This window comes from Paralichthys olivaceus, chromosome 24 (genome assembly GCF_024713975.1).
Source record: "Paralichthys olivaceus isolate ysfri-2021 chromosome 24, ASM2471397v2, whole genome shotgun sequence".
Taxonomy (NCBI): domain Eukaryota; kingdom Metazoa; phylum Chordata; class Actinopteri; order Pleuronectiformes; family Paralichthyidae; genus Paralichthys; species Paralichthys olivaceus.
Window position 1 is genome coordinate 1,240,974 of NC_091116.1, and position 16,200 is coordinate 1,257,173.

Consider the following 16,200-nt stretch of genomic DNA (forward strand, 5'->3'; position numbering starts at 1 on the left):
GGGTGCAATGGTTTTTTTTGTCCACCAGATGGAGGTCATTGACCACTGATCACAACAGTTTTTTCAAGCTTCAACATCTTGAATCAACTTTATCAGTCTTCAAGTCAAGTCAACTTGTCACTTACAGAGGAAATACAGAGAATTGAAATAGTGTTTCCCTCTTCCCGCACATGATTTATTATTATTATTATTATTATTATTATTATTATTATCATTGTTATTATCATTACTATTACTATTATTTATCCAATTTAATTTAAATCAATTGAAACAATTCCTAAAAAAGTTAGACATTTTTTTAAACAAAATCACTTTCCTCACCTCGCTTCCCTCATGAAAGTGAGGGAGTAGGGGGAGGCAGAGTTCACAGCCCGAACAGGCGGGGGAGGGCTTAGCCCGGCCGGCTTCTCTCCCTGACTCTGCGCCCCTTATTATATGAATGGTATAAAAAAATATGAAAAGGAGGATTCTAAACCAAATCACTTTTATGAATGCTTTTTTTTTTTTAATAAACGAATGAATTAATAAGGAGATATTTTGAATTTTATTCCTAATTCTATTTTACAACTCAAACTACATTATAAACAATATTTTACATACAACAACAAGTTTTAAACTTGTACAAAATAACGTTTTCCTCTGATTGGCTCCACTACTCCCAAAGGATCATGGGAGTTGATTAAATAAAGAATTTTTCTCCATTCATTTCCCTTATATCAACCACCAATCCTCAAAAAAAGTTGGAATCATAAACAAATTACTATCCCAATAAGGATTTCCCTAAAATTAAAAAAAATATTTTCAAACATACTCAGAAATTTCAATTACTTATGAATTTTTTACAACTTTAAAATAATTTTTTCTCCTTAAAATACACATCCCACTCTCAAACAATGAGAATTAAACTTTACAAATATATTTTATCCACTAATTAACCAAAAAATGGTAAATACACTGAGATTCTCAGACGTTTTGTTTTAACCACGATAAATAGGAACACGTGTGAGCAAGACTTCCCCCCAAAATACATTATAAAACACAATAGAATGAAATACCACAATAAAATGAAATACTTGTTCTACTACTACTACTACTACTACTACTACTTATGGTGAGTATACTGATGACATGATGCTATTGTGATTGTTAATAACAGTATGTAACAATAATACTATATAATGATAATATTTATAATAATATAGTAGAAATATGTGTTGTGCTTCTGCTGCTGCTTCATTGGAAAAAAAACATTCAGCCACTCGGCCCTGTCCAAGATGAAACACTAAAACACTTGACTTCGGCTAACAATAGTCTTTGGCTTCCACTGACTGCATTTCCATTGGATTTGCCCTCAAAATCACTGCTTTTTAATGCTTTGTGAGTATGGGAAACATGGGGATTGTGACTTGATCAGGTGGGTGCAATGGTTTTTTTTGTCCACCAGATGGAGGTCATTGACCACTGATCACAACAGTTTTTTCAAGCTTCAACATCTTGAATCAACTTTATTAGTCTTCAAGTCAAGTCAACTTGTCACTTATCAATAATGCCATGTGTGCAGGAAATACAGAGAATTGAAATAGTGTTTCCCTCTTCCCGCACATTATTTTTTATTAAATTATTATTATTATTATTATTATTATCATTGTTATTATCATTACTATTACTATTATTTATCCAATTTAATTTAAATCAATTGAAACAATTCCTAAAAAAGTTAGACATTTTTTTAAACAAAATCACTTTCCTCACCTCGCTTCCCTCATGAAAGTGAGGGAGTAGGGGGAGGCAGAGTTCACAGCCCGAACAGGCGGGGGAGGGCTTAGCCCGGCCGGCTTCTCTCCCTGACTCTGCGCCCCTTATTATATGAATGGTATAAAAAAATATGAAAAGGAGGATTCTAAACCAAATCACTTTTATGAATGCTTTTTTTTTTTTAATAAACGAATGAATTAATAAGGAGATATTTTGAATTTTATTCCTAATTCTATTTTACAACTCAAACTACATTATAAACAATATTTTACATACAACAACAAGTTTTAAACTTGTACAAAATAACGTTTTCCTCTGATTGGCTCCACTACTCCCAAAGGATCATGGGAGTTGATTAAATAAAGAATTTTTCTCCATTCATTTCCCTTATATCAACCACCAATCCTCAAAAAAAGTTGGAATCATAAACAAATTACTATCCCAATAAGGATTTCCCTAAAATTAAAAAAAATATTTTCAAACATACTCAGAAATTTCAATTACTTATGAATTTTTTACAACTTTAAAATAATTTTTTCTCCTTAAAATACACATCCCACTCTCAAACAATGAGAATTAAACTTTACAAATATATTTTATCCACTAATTAACCAAAAAATGGTAAATACACTGAGATTCTCAGACGTTTTGTTTTAACCACGATAAATAGGAACACGTGTGAGCAAGACTTCCCCCCCAAAATACATTACAAAACACAATAGAATGAAATACCACAATAAAATGAAATACTTGTTCTACTACTACTACTACTACTTATGGTGAGTATACTGATGACATGATGCTATTGTGATTGTTAATAACAGTATGTAACAATAATACTATATAATGATAATATTTATAATAATATAGTAGAAATATGTGTTGTGCTTCTGCTGCTGCTTCATTGGAAAAAAAAACTTTCAGCCACTCGGCCCTGTCCAAGATGAAACACTAAAACACTTGACTTCGGCTAACAATAGTCTTTGGCTTCCACTGACTGCATTTCCATTGGATTTGCACTCAAAATCACTGCTTTTTAATGCTTTGTGAGTGTGGGAATCATGGGGTTTGTGACTTGATCAGGTGGGTGCAATGGTTTTTTTTGTCCACCAGATGGAGGTCATTGACCACTGATCACAACAGTTTTTTCAAGCTTCAACATCTTGAATCAACTTTATCAGTCTTCAAGTCAAGTCAACTTGTCACTTATCAATAATGTCATGTGTGCAGGAAATACAGAGAATTGAAATAGTGTTTCCCTCTTCCCGCACATTATTTTTTATTATTATTATTATTATTATCATTGTTATTATCATTACTATTACTATTATTTATCCAATTTAATTTAAATCAATTGAAACAATTCCTAAAAAAGTTAGACATTTTTTTAAACAAAATCACTTTCCTCACCTCTCTTCCCTCATGAAAGTGAGGGAGTAGGGGGAGGCAGAGTTCACAGCCCGAACTGGCGGGGGAGGGCTTAGCCCGGCCGGCTTCTCTCCCTGACTCTGCGCCCCTTATTATATGAATGGTATAAAAAAATATGAAAAGGAGGATTCTAAACCAAATCACTTTTATGAATGCTTTTTTTTTTTTAATAAACGAATGAATTAATAAGGAGATATTTTAAATTTTATTCCTAATTCTATTTTACAACTCAAACTACATTATAAACAATATTTTACATACAACAACAAGTTTTAAACTTGTACAAAATAACGTTTTCCTCTGATTGGCTCCACTACTCCCAAAGGATCATGGGAGTTGATTAAATCATGAATTTTTCTCCATTCATTTCCCTTATATCAACCACCAATCCTCAAAAAAAGTTGGAATCATAAACAAATTACTGTCCCAATAAGGATTTCCCTAAAATTAAAAAAAATATTTTCAAACATACTCAGAAATTTCAATTACTTATGAATTTTTTACAACTTTAAAATAATTTTTTCTCCTTAAAATACACATCCCACTCTCAAACAATGAGAATTAAACTTTACAAATATATTTTATCCACTAATTAACCAAAAAATGGTAAATACACTGAGATTCTCAGACGTTTTGTTTTAACCACGATAAATGGGAACACGTGTGAGCAAGACTTCCCCCCCAAAATACATTACAAAACACAATAGAATGAAATACCACAATAAAATGAAGTACTTGTTCTACTACTACTACTACTCCTACTACTACTTATGGTGAGTATACTGATGACATGATGCTATTGTGATTGTTAATAACAGTATGTAACAATAATACTATATAATGATAATATTTATAATAATATAGTAGAAATATGTGTTCTGCTGCTGCTTCATTGGAGAAAAAAAAACATTCAGCCCCTCTGCCCTGTCCAAGATGAAACACTAAAACATTTGACTTCGGCTAACAATAGTCTTTGGCTTCCACTGACTGCATTTCCACTGGATTTGCACTCAAAATAACTGCTTTTTAATGCTTTGTGAGTGTGGGAATCATGGGGATTGTGACTTGATCAGGTGGATGCAATGGTTTTTTTTGTCCACCAGATTGAGGTCATTGACCACTGATCACAACAGTTTTTTCAAGCTTCAACATCTTGAATCAACTTTATCAGTGTTCAAGTCAAGTCAACTTTATGATCAATAATGCCATATGTGCAGGACATACAGAGAATTGAAATAGTGTTTCCCTCTTATCCCCGGTGATAACAAGAGTATAAATATTTCAGATATGGCGAGATGAACCAAATGAACGGTATAAATAGAAACAGAATTATCAGTGGAATATCAATAGAAATATGGCAATGTGAACAGAATTACAGTAAACATATAAATGAGATGCTCTCCAAAAAAAAATCCACCACTACAAACGTGCTCCTAACACTATTCTGGAGGAACAATTTGGACTTCCACACTTTTTCACTCCTGACCGTCCCCTATCATTATTATTTTCATTTATTGTTCACTTCATTTGTTGTTGTTGTTGCTGCTTTTTGGTGTGATGTTTTAAATCCATGTTTTATTTTGCTACACAGGACAACGCCTTGAATACATCGATTTTATTGCATTAATATACAATACATAATACAATCAAATGAAATACGACAATAGAATGAAATACAACAATAGAATGAAATACAACAATAGAATGAAATACTTGTACTTCTACTACTACTACTAATGGTAACCGTACTGATGACATGATGGTCGTGTGTTTGTTAACAACAGTATGTAATAATGTAATAATAACAACACACTTTGGATCTCTCTGTGTGTATGTAATTATAATAACACTATATAATAATCATATTTATAATAATATAGTAGTAATATGGGTCTGTTGTACTGCTGCTACTGCTGCTACATTCACTACTGACCGTCCCATTCGCTTATAATGGAGAGTGTTTTTCCCTGAATATCTCAGGGACCGAAGGTCGTAGCTGCCGGCCACTGCCACCAATGGAAAGAGCACCCCTGAAAATGGGGGGGTAGCCAAAGTCCTGAGTCTCTGGCACCCCGGAAAATAGCGTGTCCACGGAGCCGGACGCGGACACGCTTGGCTATTATCCCCTTACCTAACCCTAACCCCTAACCCTAACCCTAACCCTAACCCACCCACAGACACACACACACACTCATTTATTTATTTTAATAAATATCAATAACTATGTCATTGACGTGTCTTTTTTCTCCCATGTCCCTCTCTCTCTTTCTCTCTCTCATTGCAGGCATCTCTGACTCCAGAACTGAAGGAGTTATTATTATCTGACTTATCATCATCATTATTATTATTATTAACAACAATACTTAATTAATTATTATATGAATTGTTGCTGCTATCATTAATAATCAATAACTTCTTTACACTGTTATTGTTTAAATTTTAACTAGTCAGAGCTGATACCTGATGTTGCTCAAGTGTTCCGGTCTCTCTCGCCTCCCCCTCACCACTGTTTCTCTGCTCTCCCCAACCAGTAGAGGCAGATGACCATCCACATTGAACCTGGTTCTGCTAGAGGTGTCTCCCTGTAAGTGAGGTAGTTTTTACTCTTCACAGTTGCCAAAGTGCTTGCTCATTGTGGGAACTGTTAGGTTTCTCTATATTAAGCAAGATTTTAAGGTCTTGACCTTCTATGTAAAGTTCCTTGAGATAATATATATTATAATTTGGCGCTATACAAATAAAATTGAATTGAATTGAATAGGTGATGGGAAAATAATAACAATAATTAATTGAGCAGTAGTATCGCAATATATTCAGTAAACTGTACAAAAATAATAATATGTTTTTTCTTCTTTCATGAACATATTTTCCACTTCATATTATGCACACATAAAATTAACAAAACATTCATAGCATCTGTAAACAATACTATATAACAACACTCAAGCATACTATCTATATAACAACAGATCTGAACTGTGTTTGTTCTCAAGTGGGTTGTTTTATACATTTTTAATAACGTTATACGGATCACATTATAGCGTGACATGTTTCTGGTTAAGATTAAAAGTATGCTGACAGAAATTTCATGCGTGCCCCTTTAAGGGACTAGTGACACTACAGGCAGGGCCTGCGTGATGCTGCAGCAGAGACCTGATGGAGAGAGCAGAGGAGAAAATGGAGAAAAACGAGCTGCGATTAATAAGCAGAAAAAGAGTGAAAAAAGTTGATTTAGCAGTTGAAAAATATAACTTACCTGGTCGGGAACTGACGGGGATTTTATGAGAACTAAGTCACACTGGTTTTGGTGAGTTTTGTTTTTATTTTCTTGCAATTTTGCTGCGTTGTACCTTTTTAGCGGAAAGCTAATGCTAAAAACGTAGCTATTCACAAGGAAATGCTCCGTCATAACCTGTTTATCAGTAAATTTTTTGGGTTTATGAAGACTGTGAATGTTACAAAAGTGTCTGTAAGCTGTATAAATGAAAGGTATGCGCTGTAGTTTGTGTGGGAGACGGAGCCGTGAGTTGAAAGAGACCGCTCCGCTGCCATTTTGAGACGAAAAAACACCGTAGCAGTAACGTTACAAGTCAGAAACTGTGAAACATTTATTTGTGTGATTTGAGGATTTAAAAAGAGATTATTTGTGTTTATGACCTGTTACACAGGTCAGGTTTTTTGCTCGGTTTGAAGCTGGGTCGGAGCAAGGACTGTGCACACACAGACGGGATTCAAGATGGCGAGCCAGACCCAGACCTTCACCTTCAACTCATCTACTCCTTCGCGCTAGTGAGGAAATCTTCGGCTTATGGTGACTCGCCGCCAGAGTGGTAGGAGTATCAGGAACTAGTTTGATCTGAACTGATTGATTTATTATTATTTTCGGACTAAATCGAACTGAAACTTTTCATTGAACCGAACACTTGAACTCATGTTGAACTCGATTCGAAAGTGTCATACTTTTATTTGCATGTTGAGTTCATATTTTCTGAGTGTGATTGGAAATGATTGTGGTCCACTTTGATTTGATTATGTAACTGAAGGTATTCTCTTACATTTAAAAGAAAGGGAAAAAAGAGTTAACTCAGGAGGAAAAATTCTAAAAATAGATGCAACCTAGGAGAAAAAAGACTGGTTTAACTTAACTTAGATTAGCTTTACTGAAATAAACTAGGAGAACTAAAGAACGAAAGGAAAGAGTGAAATACTCTTTTCAATTATACTTGCCTTAGTATTAGGAACCTGCAGGGTATTTGTTTTGTTTTCTGTACTGTATTTTATATGTGTGTTTTGCATTCAGTAAATTGCCGGCCTTTTGTACTTAGAGCAACGGTCTCTGGTGTGATTATTCTTGCTTCCCACTCCTTAGAACCTAGAACTGGTCCAGTGGCGCAGTAAGTGGGGTGATACCGGTGCTACAAATTCAATTAAATTTTATTTGTATAGCGCCAAATGATAATATACATTATCTCAAGGAGCTTTACATAGAAGGTCAAGACATTAAAATATTGTTTGATATAGAGAAACCTAACAGTTCCCACAATGAGCAAGCACTTTGGTGACTGTGAAGAGTAAAAACTCCCTCACTTACAGGGAGAAACCTCTAGCAGAACCAGGTTCAATGTGGACGGTCATCTGCCTCTACTGGTTGGGGTGAGCAGAGAAAAATGGGGAGAGAAGAGAAACAGTGGGGAGGGGGAGGCGAGAGACCGGAACACTTGAGCACCATCAGGTATCAGCTCTGACTAGTTAAAATGTAAACGATAACAGTGTAAAGAAGTTATTGATTATTAATGATAGCAGCAACAATTCATATAATAATTAATTAAGTATTGTGGAGAAGTGCTCTGTGGATGATGGGAGTTTCCCCAGCAGTCTAGACCTATAGCAGCTTAAGGGATGGTTCAGGACTCACCTGATCCAGCCAGGCTTTATCAAAAAGGAATGTTTTAAGTTTAACTTTAAATGCACAGAAGGTGTCTGCCTGGTAGCTGAATGCTCTACCTCATGTTCTACTCTTACAGACTCTTGGAACCACACGAGAGCCTGTGTTTTGGGAACGAAAACACCTACTGTCTTCACCTACTGTAGATGGTTGAGAGAGAGTCTGAGCCAGGGACAGTAAATATGGTTGAGGTTCCATCAATAAGGTGAGTAATTAAAAATGTGATACCTTACAATATACTGTGATGTAAACTGTGTTCTGAGAATGTTTTGGAAATCTGTGGGGATTTATGTAGGTAACATTAATTTGACAACCTTTACCATTTCTATTGGGGAGCCAATTTCACGGCTATGCTCAGTATCAAATTCTAAATCCACATTAAAAAATTGGGGGGTAAAAAAAATGAAAAGATGAGGAGGGCAGTTGATTTTCATGTGATTTTTACTATGTTGTAGACTGGTTTGTTTTAAATGTCCCCAGGCAAAATGGAACGTGCGTAACTTGTAGGTACTACAGTACCAGTATAGTGCCTGGAAAAGATAATATTGGTTACATGCATGATGCCTCGAGCTGCAACTGACAAGTAACACAGAAAGTGAGGGTAAACAAATGCACGTAAGAGGCATTGTCATCATCCACAGGGTCTTCTCCTGTGTCTTTTCACTCTGTAATGTGTATACTGATGACTGCCGCAGCTGGCATGACAACAGATTACTTTTCAAATTTGCTGATGACTCTGTGACAGTCAGTCTCCTCCATGCGGATGAGAACAGCCATGGTCCCATTGTGGATTGCGAATCTGTATTGTTGTGACTGCCTTTTTACTACTAAATGTGACAAAAACCAAGGACATGAGTTTTAGGCATCAGCCCTCAAACTCTCAGAGTACTATCATCAAGGGGCAGGTGGTAGACTTTGTAAAGAACTACGGTACAAGTACCATGGGATGATTATTAACTATGATCTCTCTGATGACTATGTCCCTGATGATGGCTGTTTGTATTACGGATAGCATGTGGCTGATCCTTTATTCAGTAGAACATGTAGTAACATGTCCATGTTCCATGCTGTTTATTTAAAAATAATTTACTTGTCTTCTTGTACAATGCTCAATGATATAGATATCCATTCCAGATTTCTGCATCATACCTTGGAATTGTATCCATAATTAATTATGAAAATAAATCCAGTTTATGATTTGTGATATATGACAATTTGATTCTGACTGATCATAATTCAAGGTCAGCTTTAATTTGCCTCAATTCAAGATACCTTAAATTAAGTTTAAAGTTAGAATGTCATTGTGGAAATCCTGAACTAGAATTGTGACTAATGAAGCATTGTGTTAGTTCATGCAGGACACGGAGTCATGTGCTCAGCTATACCGATAGGTTTATGGGTGCTCGTCAGTCACCCACCAATCACAGCCCATTCTCTCACCAAAGCGGTCCCTTTAAATACGACCTCATCCTCACTGATCCCTGCGAAGCTCTAACACTTTTAGCACTGTAATGGAAATTTTACATTCGTGTATGTATAATTGCATAAACAGACATGTATGTGGAGGACTGACCAAATGGTTGATTGTTCATCTAAAAGGGCAACTTTAAGGTTTACTGTGGTGGCTTAAGAGACTTGAGTTTAATGGCCTCGAGAAACCACAACTTTATGGTATCTCGTATCTCTGATTGGGATCAAACAACTGGGATCTCACGGGGGGGGAGTCATCCACAGAACATGTAAACAAAAGGACAGGATGTCTCCTCCACTGAGTGAAAATACAGAAGGGTAATATATACCTTTGCATGCTTAGTGGGAGGGGGCTGTGAGTTATAAGAACACAGATTCTCCTATGTTCTTTGCTCATTTGTGCATGTCAATCAGGTGATGTGTACTAATGAGTCCATCTGCAGATGGTGAATTAAACTTAAAAAAAGAAGTGTTTGACTTTGTGCTTGTTTCACAGAAACTGCCACCACAGCACCGAGTCCAAACACGGTTGTGGTAAATCATCTTAAACAAAAGTACCTTGCCTGCTACGCCCACTGGGCGCTCTGCATATGTCCCCTGTTTTATCTCAGCACACTGCTCGGCTAACCAGGGAACATCCAAAGAATGGAGCCTTCAGCGCCAATCATAACTGTGTCCCCATTTGCAACAAATGGGTAAAGCATGACAAAGGGTTCCTGACTGAACTCGGAATTAAATGGTTAATATCTGAAACTATAATAGTTCAACTGAATTGTAGATATCTAATGTCATTTTAATTCTACCATTACCTGTCTTGACATGTACTGTAGATGCTTGAGAGAGTGTCTGAGCCAGGGACAGTAGACATCACTGAGGTTCCATCAATAATGTGAGTATTGAAACACATGATATTTTACAATATACTGTGATGCAGATTCTCAGAAAGTTACAGAAATTTGTGGGGAAAAATTGTTTGCAGATGCTATGAATGTCGTGTTAATTTCTGACACTCAGTTCACATTTATAGAGTTGGCTTGTTTTGTCAAGAAATCATCCATGTAAATTAAAAGAACATGGAACAAATTATTTATCATGTATTGCTATATTTATTTCTTTACCATTTTCACTTTCAGTGTGGCCAGAGGCATTATGTTTTCAGCTTATCCATCCATCTGTCTGTCCCATTCATGTGAAAGCGATATCTCATGAACAACTACATCATGTAAGTCAAAGGTCGAAAGGTCAAGCTCACTTGACTTTGCATTGTTTTGAATACAAAGGAAATATCATTACATGTGGCACAAACATTCACTTGGCCTCAATGATGACTTGAATAGAATTCAGTTAGAATTCAGGAAACAATTTGTAATACGGTCTGTTCATGTAGCGTGAAGTAATATTGATAATTACATGACGACGATTAAGTTAACATAAGGCACATCAATCTCCTGCAATGCTAACTGTGCGCTGTCTGTGGAATAGTAGTACACCGTGGCTGTGGAAAAACTATGTGACTAGTGTTGTTGCAAGCAGTCTATTTTAAATTGATTTTTTCAGAAATAATTGCGTTACTGAGTGTACTGTTCTAAATTGTGAGTTGCAATATATTATCAGTATATTAGAAGTAAGCCGAGTTAAAGAATATTTTGTGAAATGCTATATTTGTTTATCTTACATGCTTATGTTTACTTTATTACTGGTATCCAAAGTTGTTTAATGAATGCAGGTGCTAGGTCACAGATTAGACATGTTAAATGTCTGTTTGGATGTACATTGTCTATAGTAATATTTCAGTATAGTCTATTGACGTATGTAATATTTCAGTTCTGTAGATATTCAGCAGTAATTGTACACATTGTGGCATTTGTATTTACAGTAGGTGGTTACCCTGATAATGAGTCATAATACACATGATCTGAGAAAAGTATGTGTCCATTTATCGTTCATTCAAATACTCCCTTTTTCAGGTATTTTACACTAGAAAAACAGCTTCCGGCTATGGCGACCTGAATGTAGTTGTGCTTCCTGGGTCCCAGGGGGAACCTCTACTTAAAACTTGGGGCCCCTGGGTGGTTTTGGGCTCGAACTGAGGTAGGAGGTAGGTGGAAAAAATTTGATCTTTTGACCTGCAACACCCAGAGCTTTAATAACACATAGGGAGCCTTCTGGGGTGAGAGGAGAGGCAGTGTGCAAAATGTCAGAGCTCTAGCTGGTCAGGGGCCCAAACTGCGAATCTTTGATATCATCTACATTTGCCACTGCCTGTTTATATCTTTGAATGACTTCTATTTTTGATATTTTATATTTCATGTTGAATGCTGTTTGCACCGGGGATAAGAGGGAAACGCTATTTCAATTCTCTGTATTTCCTGCACATATGTCATTATTGATCATAAAGTTGACTTGACTTGAACACTGATAAAGTTGATTCAAGATGTTGAATCTAGGAAAAACTGTTGTGATCCGTGGTCAATGACCTCCATCTAGTGGACGAAAAAAACCATTGCACCCACTTTATCAAGTCACAATCCCCATTATTCCTACACTCACAAACCATTAAAAAGCAATGATTTCGAGTGCAAATCCAATGGAAATGCAGTCAGTGGAAACCAAAGACTATTGTTAGCAGTAGTCAAGTGTTTTAGTGTTTCATCTTGGACACTGCCTTTGTTATTTGTCTGTAGCCATGTCCAAACTCTTCCACAAAGGGCCGAGTGGCTGAATGTTTTCTTGCCAATTCAAGATTCAACAATTTTTACTGTCAAATACACACAAGAACACACACGTTCCCCTGTGAATTGAAATTCTTGTGCTGTCCTTTCTGGAATACCAGGGGACCAAAATTGACATTCAAATACAATATTTACATCAAATACAATGAGAATATGAAACATGTTTAAGAGTAAGGTGAAAACAAGGGTAATGAGGTGAGTAGGGTGAGTATTGTGCAAAACTGAGCAGTGCAAATGTATGCAATGTAAATGTAAACAGTACAATTGGAAATAGTTTAATAATGGAGCTAGCTCTCCTGTGAACCCTGCCTGCGGTGGTAAATGCTCTGCAGAGAGGGCAGTGAGTTCTTGATGATTTTTTCTGCTGTCTTCGCCACTCTCTGCAGGCGTTTGCGGTCCATAGTAGATGTGCTGTCGTACCACACGGTGATGCAGCTGGTCAATATGCTCTCAATGATGCAGCTGTAGAAGTTGCTGAGGATCTTAGGAGTCATCCCAAACTTCCTCAGCCTCCTCAGGAAGTACAGCCGCTGTTGAGCCTTCATGACTAGCTGTGTGGTGTTTAATGTCCAGGTGAGGTCCTCACTGAAGTGGACCCCGAGGTATTTAAAGCTGAAATGAATGAAGCAGCAGCAGCACAACAGACACATATTACTACTATATTATTATTACTTTGGCTACCCCCCCATTTTCAGGGGTGCTCTTTCCGTTGGTGGCAGTGCCCGGCAGCTATGACCTTCGGTCCCTGAGATATTCAGGGAAAACACTCCCCATTATAAGCGAATGGGATGGTCAGTAGTGAAAGTTTCACCAAGTGTGGAGGCCCAAATCGTTCCTCCAGAATAGTGATAGGAGCATGTTTCAGGTCATTTGTAGTCTTGGTGGTGGTGGTTTATAGTGGTGGATTTGTTTTGGAGAGCATCACATTTATATTTGTACTGTAATTCTGTTCATACTACCATAATTATATTCCACTGATAATTCTGTTTATATTTATACTGTTCATTCTGTTCATCCTGCCATATCTGCCATATTTATACTCTTGATATGGTCTAGATTTGACACTGCCTCTGTGTGGCACAAAACAACTGGAAACAGTGGCTCTGCCTGCACAAAAGCACTGGAGATGACGAAAGAAGCTTCGAGCCACTTTGTGAAGAAAGGTTCATCTTCTGAACTAAAGTTGCAATTTTAAGCTTCTCTCGCCATCTCCAATGCTTTTGTGCACGCAAAGCCACTGTTTTCAGCTGTTTTGTGCACACAGAGCCACTTTATGAATAAATCACATGATGACCAGTGGAGAGACCTTGGACCATCATTTCAGACAGTCAGTGAGTGGCATTTAACCATGACGCCTGATCTATTCACCTTGCATGAATGCTTTCAGTTTCAAATTTTCTCCAAATCAGTGTTTTCCTGCCACACGATCATTGTATGTGGTTGATGACTATCTCCATTTTCATATCATGTTGTCAAACCAATCAGATGTTCTCCTGCTTGTAGACTTGCCAGAAATGCTGTGGGCAAAGGACAAATACGATGTGGGCCTCATCAGAAACTGTGACCCAGTTACAATTACCCCAAAATCTGAATATCGACCATGTAAACAATGGTACCCAGTCAGACAGGAAGCTGTGGATAGGATACGCCCTGTTTTTGCATCTCTCCTGCAGGCTGGTGTAATTATCCCCTGCCCTGATTCGCCAGTCCATACTCCACTGTTTCCAGTTAAGAAAATCAGAGTGTTGTATATTGGGGTAGCGATGATGTGAAGATGATGAAGGAATCGCCGATTGACACCGTTTGATTGTTGGAAAGGTTTATTACAAAAAGTTCAGCATCAATACAAGCACTGCAATCTGCCTGGAGAGAGATCTGGGGCCAATGTGAATCTCTTCTCCCTAACAGCTTCAACTCCCCGTTTATATAGGAGAGTTGTTTTTGTGAATCTAAAGAAAACACATCTGGCTTTCATCCAGCCCACCTCATCTGTTTGGTAACAGGGAGGGAAAGGCACCAGCTCAAATTTAGGGTGACAGTTTAAGCCGTGACCTAATGCATTAATGTATACATTCAGTTTTTCTCAGAAAACCTAAACTTATAGGCCTCTGAATCCCTCAGGACCTATGGGCCTCAAACTCAGAGATCAGCTTCCTTTAAAGAGAACACAACACATGACATTTCAGACACCACAAGAGATAAAGGTCAGCCTATTGAGTGGTGATTTGTGCAGGATTTGAAGGCTGTGAATGACGCTGTAATTGCTCGATCACCCATTGTTCCCAACCCGTACACGTTGCTTTCCCAAATTCCGCCTGATGCAGAGTGGTTTTCGGTTGTAGATTTATCCAATGCTTTTTTTTAAACGTTCCTGTCCACAAGGACAGCCAGTACTGGTTTGCTTTTAACTTTGAAAACAAGGCCTACACATTCAGACGCCTTTGTCGAGGCTACTGTGAGCCTACTTCTCTGCTAAACTTGACCCAGTGGCAGCTGGCCCTCCACAAAGCTTGTGTGCAGTGGCCGCCTGTGAAAAAGCAGTTCTTGCCTCACGTGACATCGTAGGCTACTCTGACTTGACACTTCTTGTTACTCATGCTGTGTCTCTCATGCTCACAGAACAGAAGACCTCACATCTTTCTGCTGCTAGCTGTTCTTCTTGATATGCCCAACATCACAGTGAAACGCTGTTCAACCTTGAATCCAGCCACGCTTCTCCCGCTTCCAGATGACGGGTGGAGAACACAACTGTGTTGCTGAACTACAAGTCCAGTGTTCACCACAACCTGACCTTTCTGATGAACTATGACTTGATTCTGTATGTAAATGGGTCCGCCTCACGTGAACCCGGTCTCTGGTACTAACTTTGTTGGTTTTTCTGTCTATTCTGATAGTGACATTCTCTTCTCTGGTCCTTTTCCTCATCACCTCTCAGCCCAGGCAGCAGAACTCATTGTGCTCACTGAAAGCATGCAAATTGGCTACTGGTAAAACACTCACAGTTTACAAAGACTCCGGATATGCATTTGGTTTCACTCATGATTTTGGTGCTCTCTGCAGGCACAGGTAATTTTTGGTTGTTCACCATGGCCTCACCATTAGAAGGTAAATCTCACTGCTTAGTGATGGTCAACATGTGGTCAAAATGGGTTGAAGCCTTTCCTGCTTCAAAACAAACTGCAAGTGTAGTCACCAAAGCACTGTTACAAGACATCATTCCACAATGGGGGATTCCTAGCAGAATCTAAAGTGACAAAGCTGTCAAACAACTCAGCTCTCATCTAGGAATGGATGTGCGAACACACTGTGCATATCATCCAGCCAGTGGCGGAGCTTTGGAACGAGAAAATGCACACTCAAAACGAAGCTCGCAAAGTGCTGTGAAGACAGAGGTCTCACATGGACAAAGGTCCTGCCTCTGGCGCTGATGTATATGAGGATGAGAAAACGAACCAGGTCTAACCTTTCACCTTATGAGATTCTTTTTGCAACTCCTCCCCACATTGGTGCGGGTCTTTCACCCTCTCCACTTCCCGCCACAGACTTGTGTGATATGCATGATATGTTGTCCTATTGTTCTAACCTGACTAATGCTCTTTCAGACATCAGGAAACAGGTGACATCTTCCCTTCCTCATCCAGTGACTGAACCACTTCACGACCCCCGTCCAGGCGACTTCGTGGTGGTCAAAGACTTTCGGAGAAAGAACTGGCGCTCACTCAGGTGGCAAGGCCCCTACCAGGTGCTACTCACAACCCACACTGCAGTGCTGAGAGAGCCACCTGGATCCACACTAACCATTGCAAAGGAGTACTGGCTCCATCTGAACAGCTGACGCCTCCAGCTGAAACCACACACACTGATACTCCC

At 38.1% G+C, this 16,200-nt stretch overlaps 1 long non-coding RNA gene across 1 annotated transcript; it reads left to right on the forward strand.

Annotated features, from left to right (window-relative positions):
• Positions 1 to 6,327: 6,327 nt before the first annotated feature.
• Positions 6,328 to 10,064, forward strand: LOC138407025 (uncharacterized). Its single transcript, XR_011240422.1, has 3 exons — positions 6,328 to 6,490; positions 6,852 to 7,013; positions 8,208 to 10,064. It is a non-coding gene; the product is annotated as an uncharacterized lncRNA (long non-coding RNA).
• Positions 10,065 to 16,200: the final 6,136 nt, after the last annotated feature.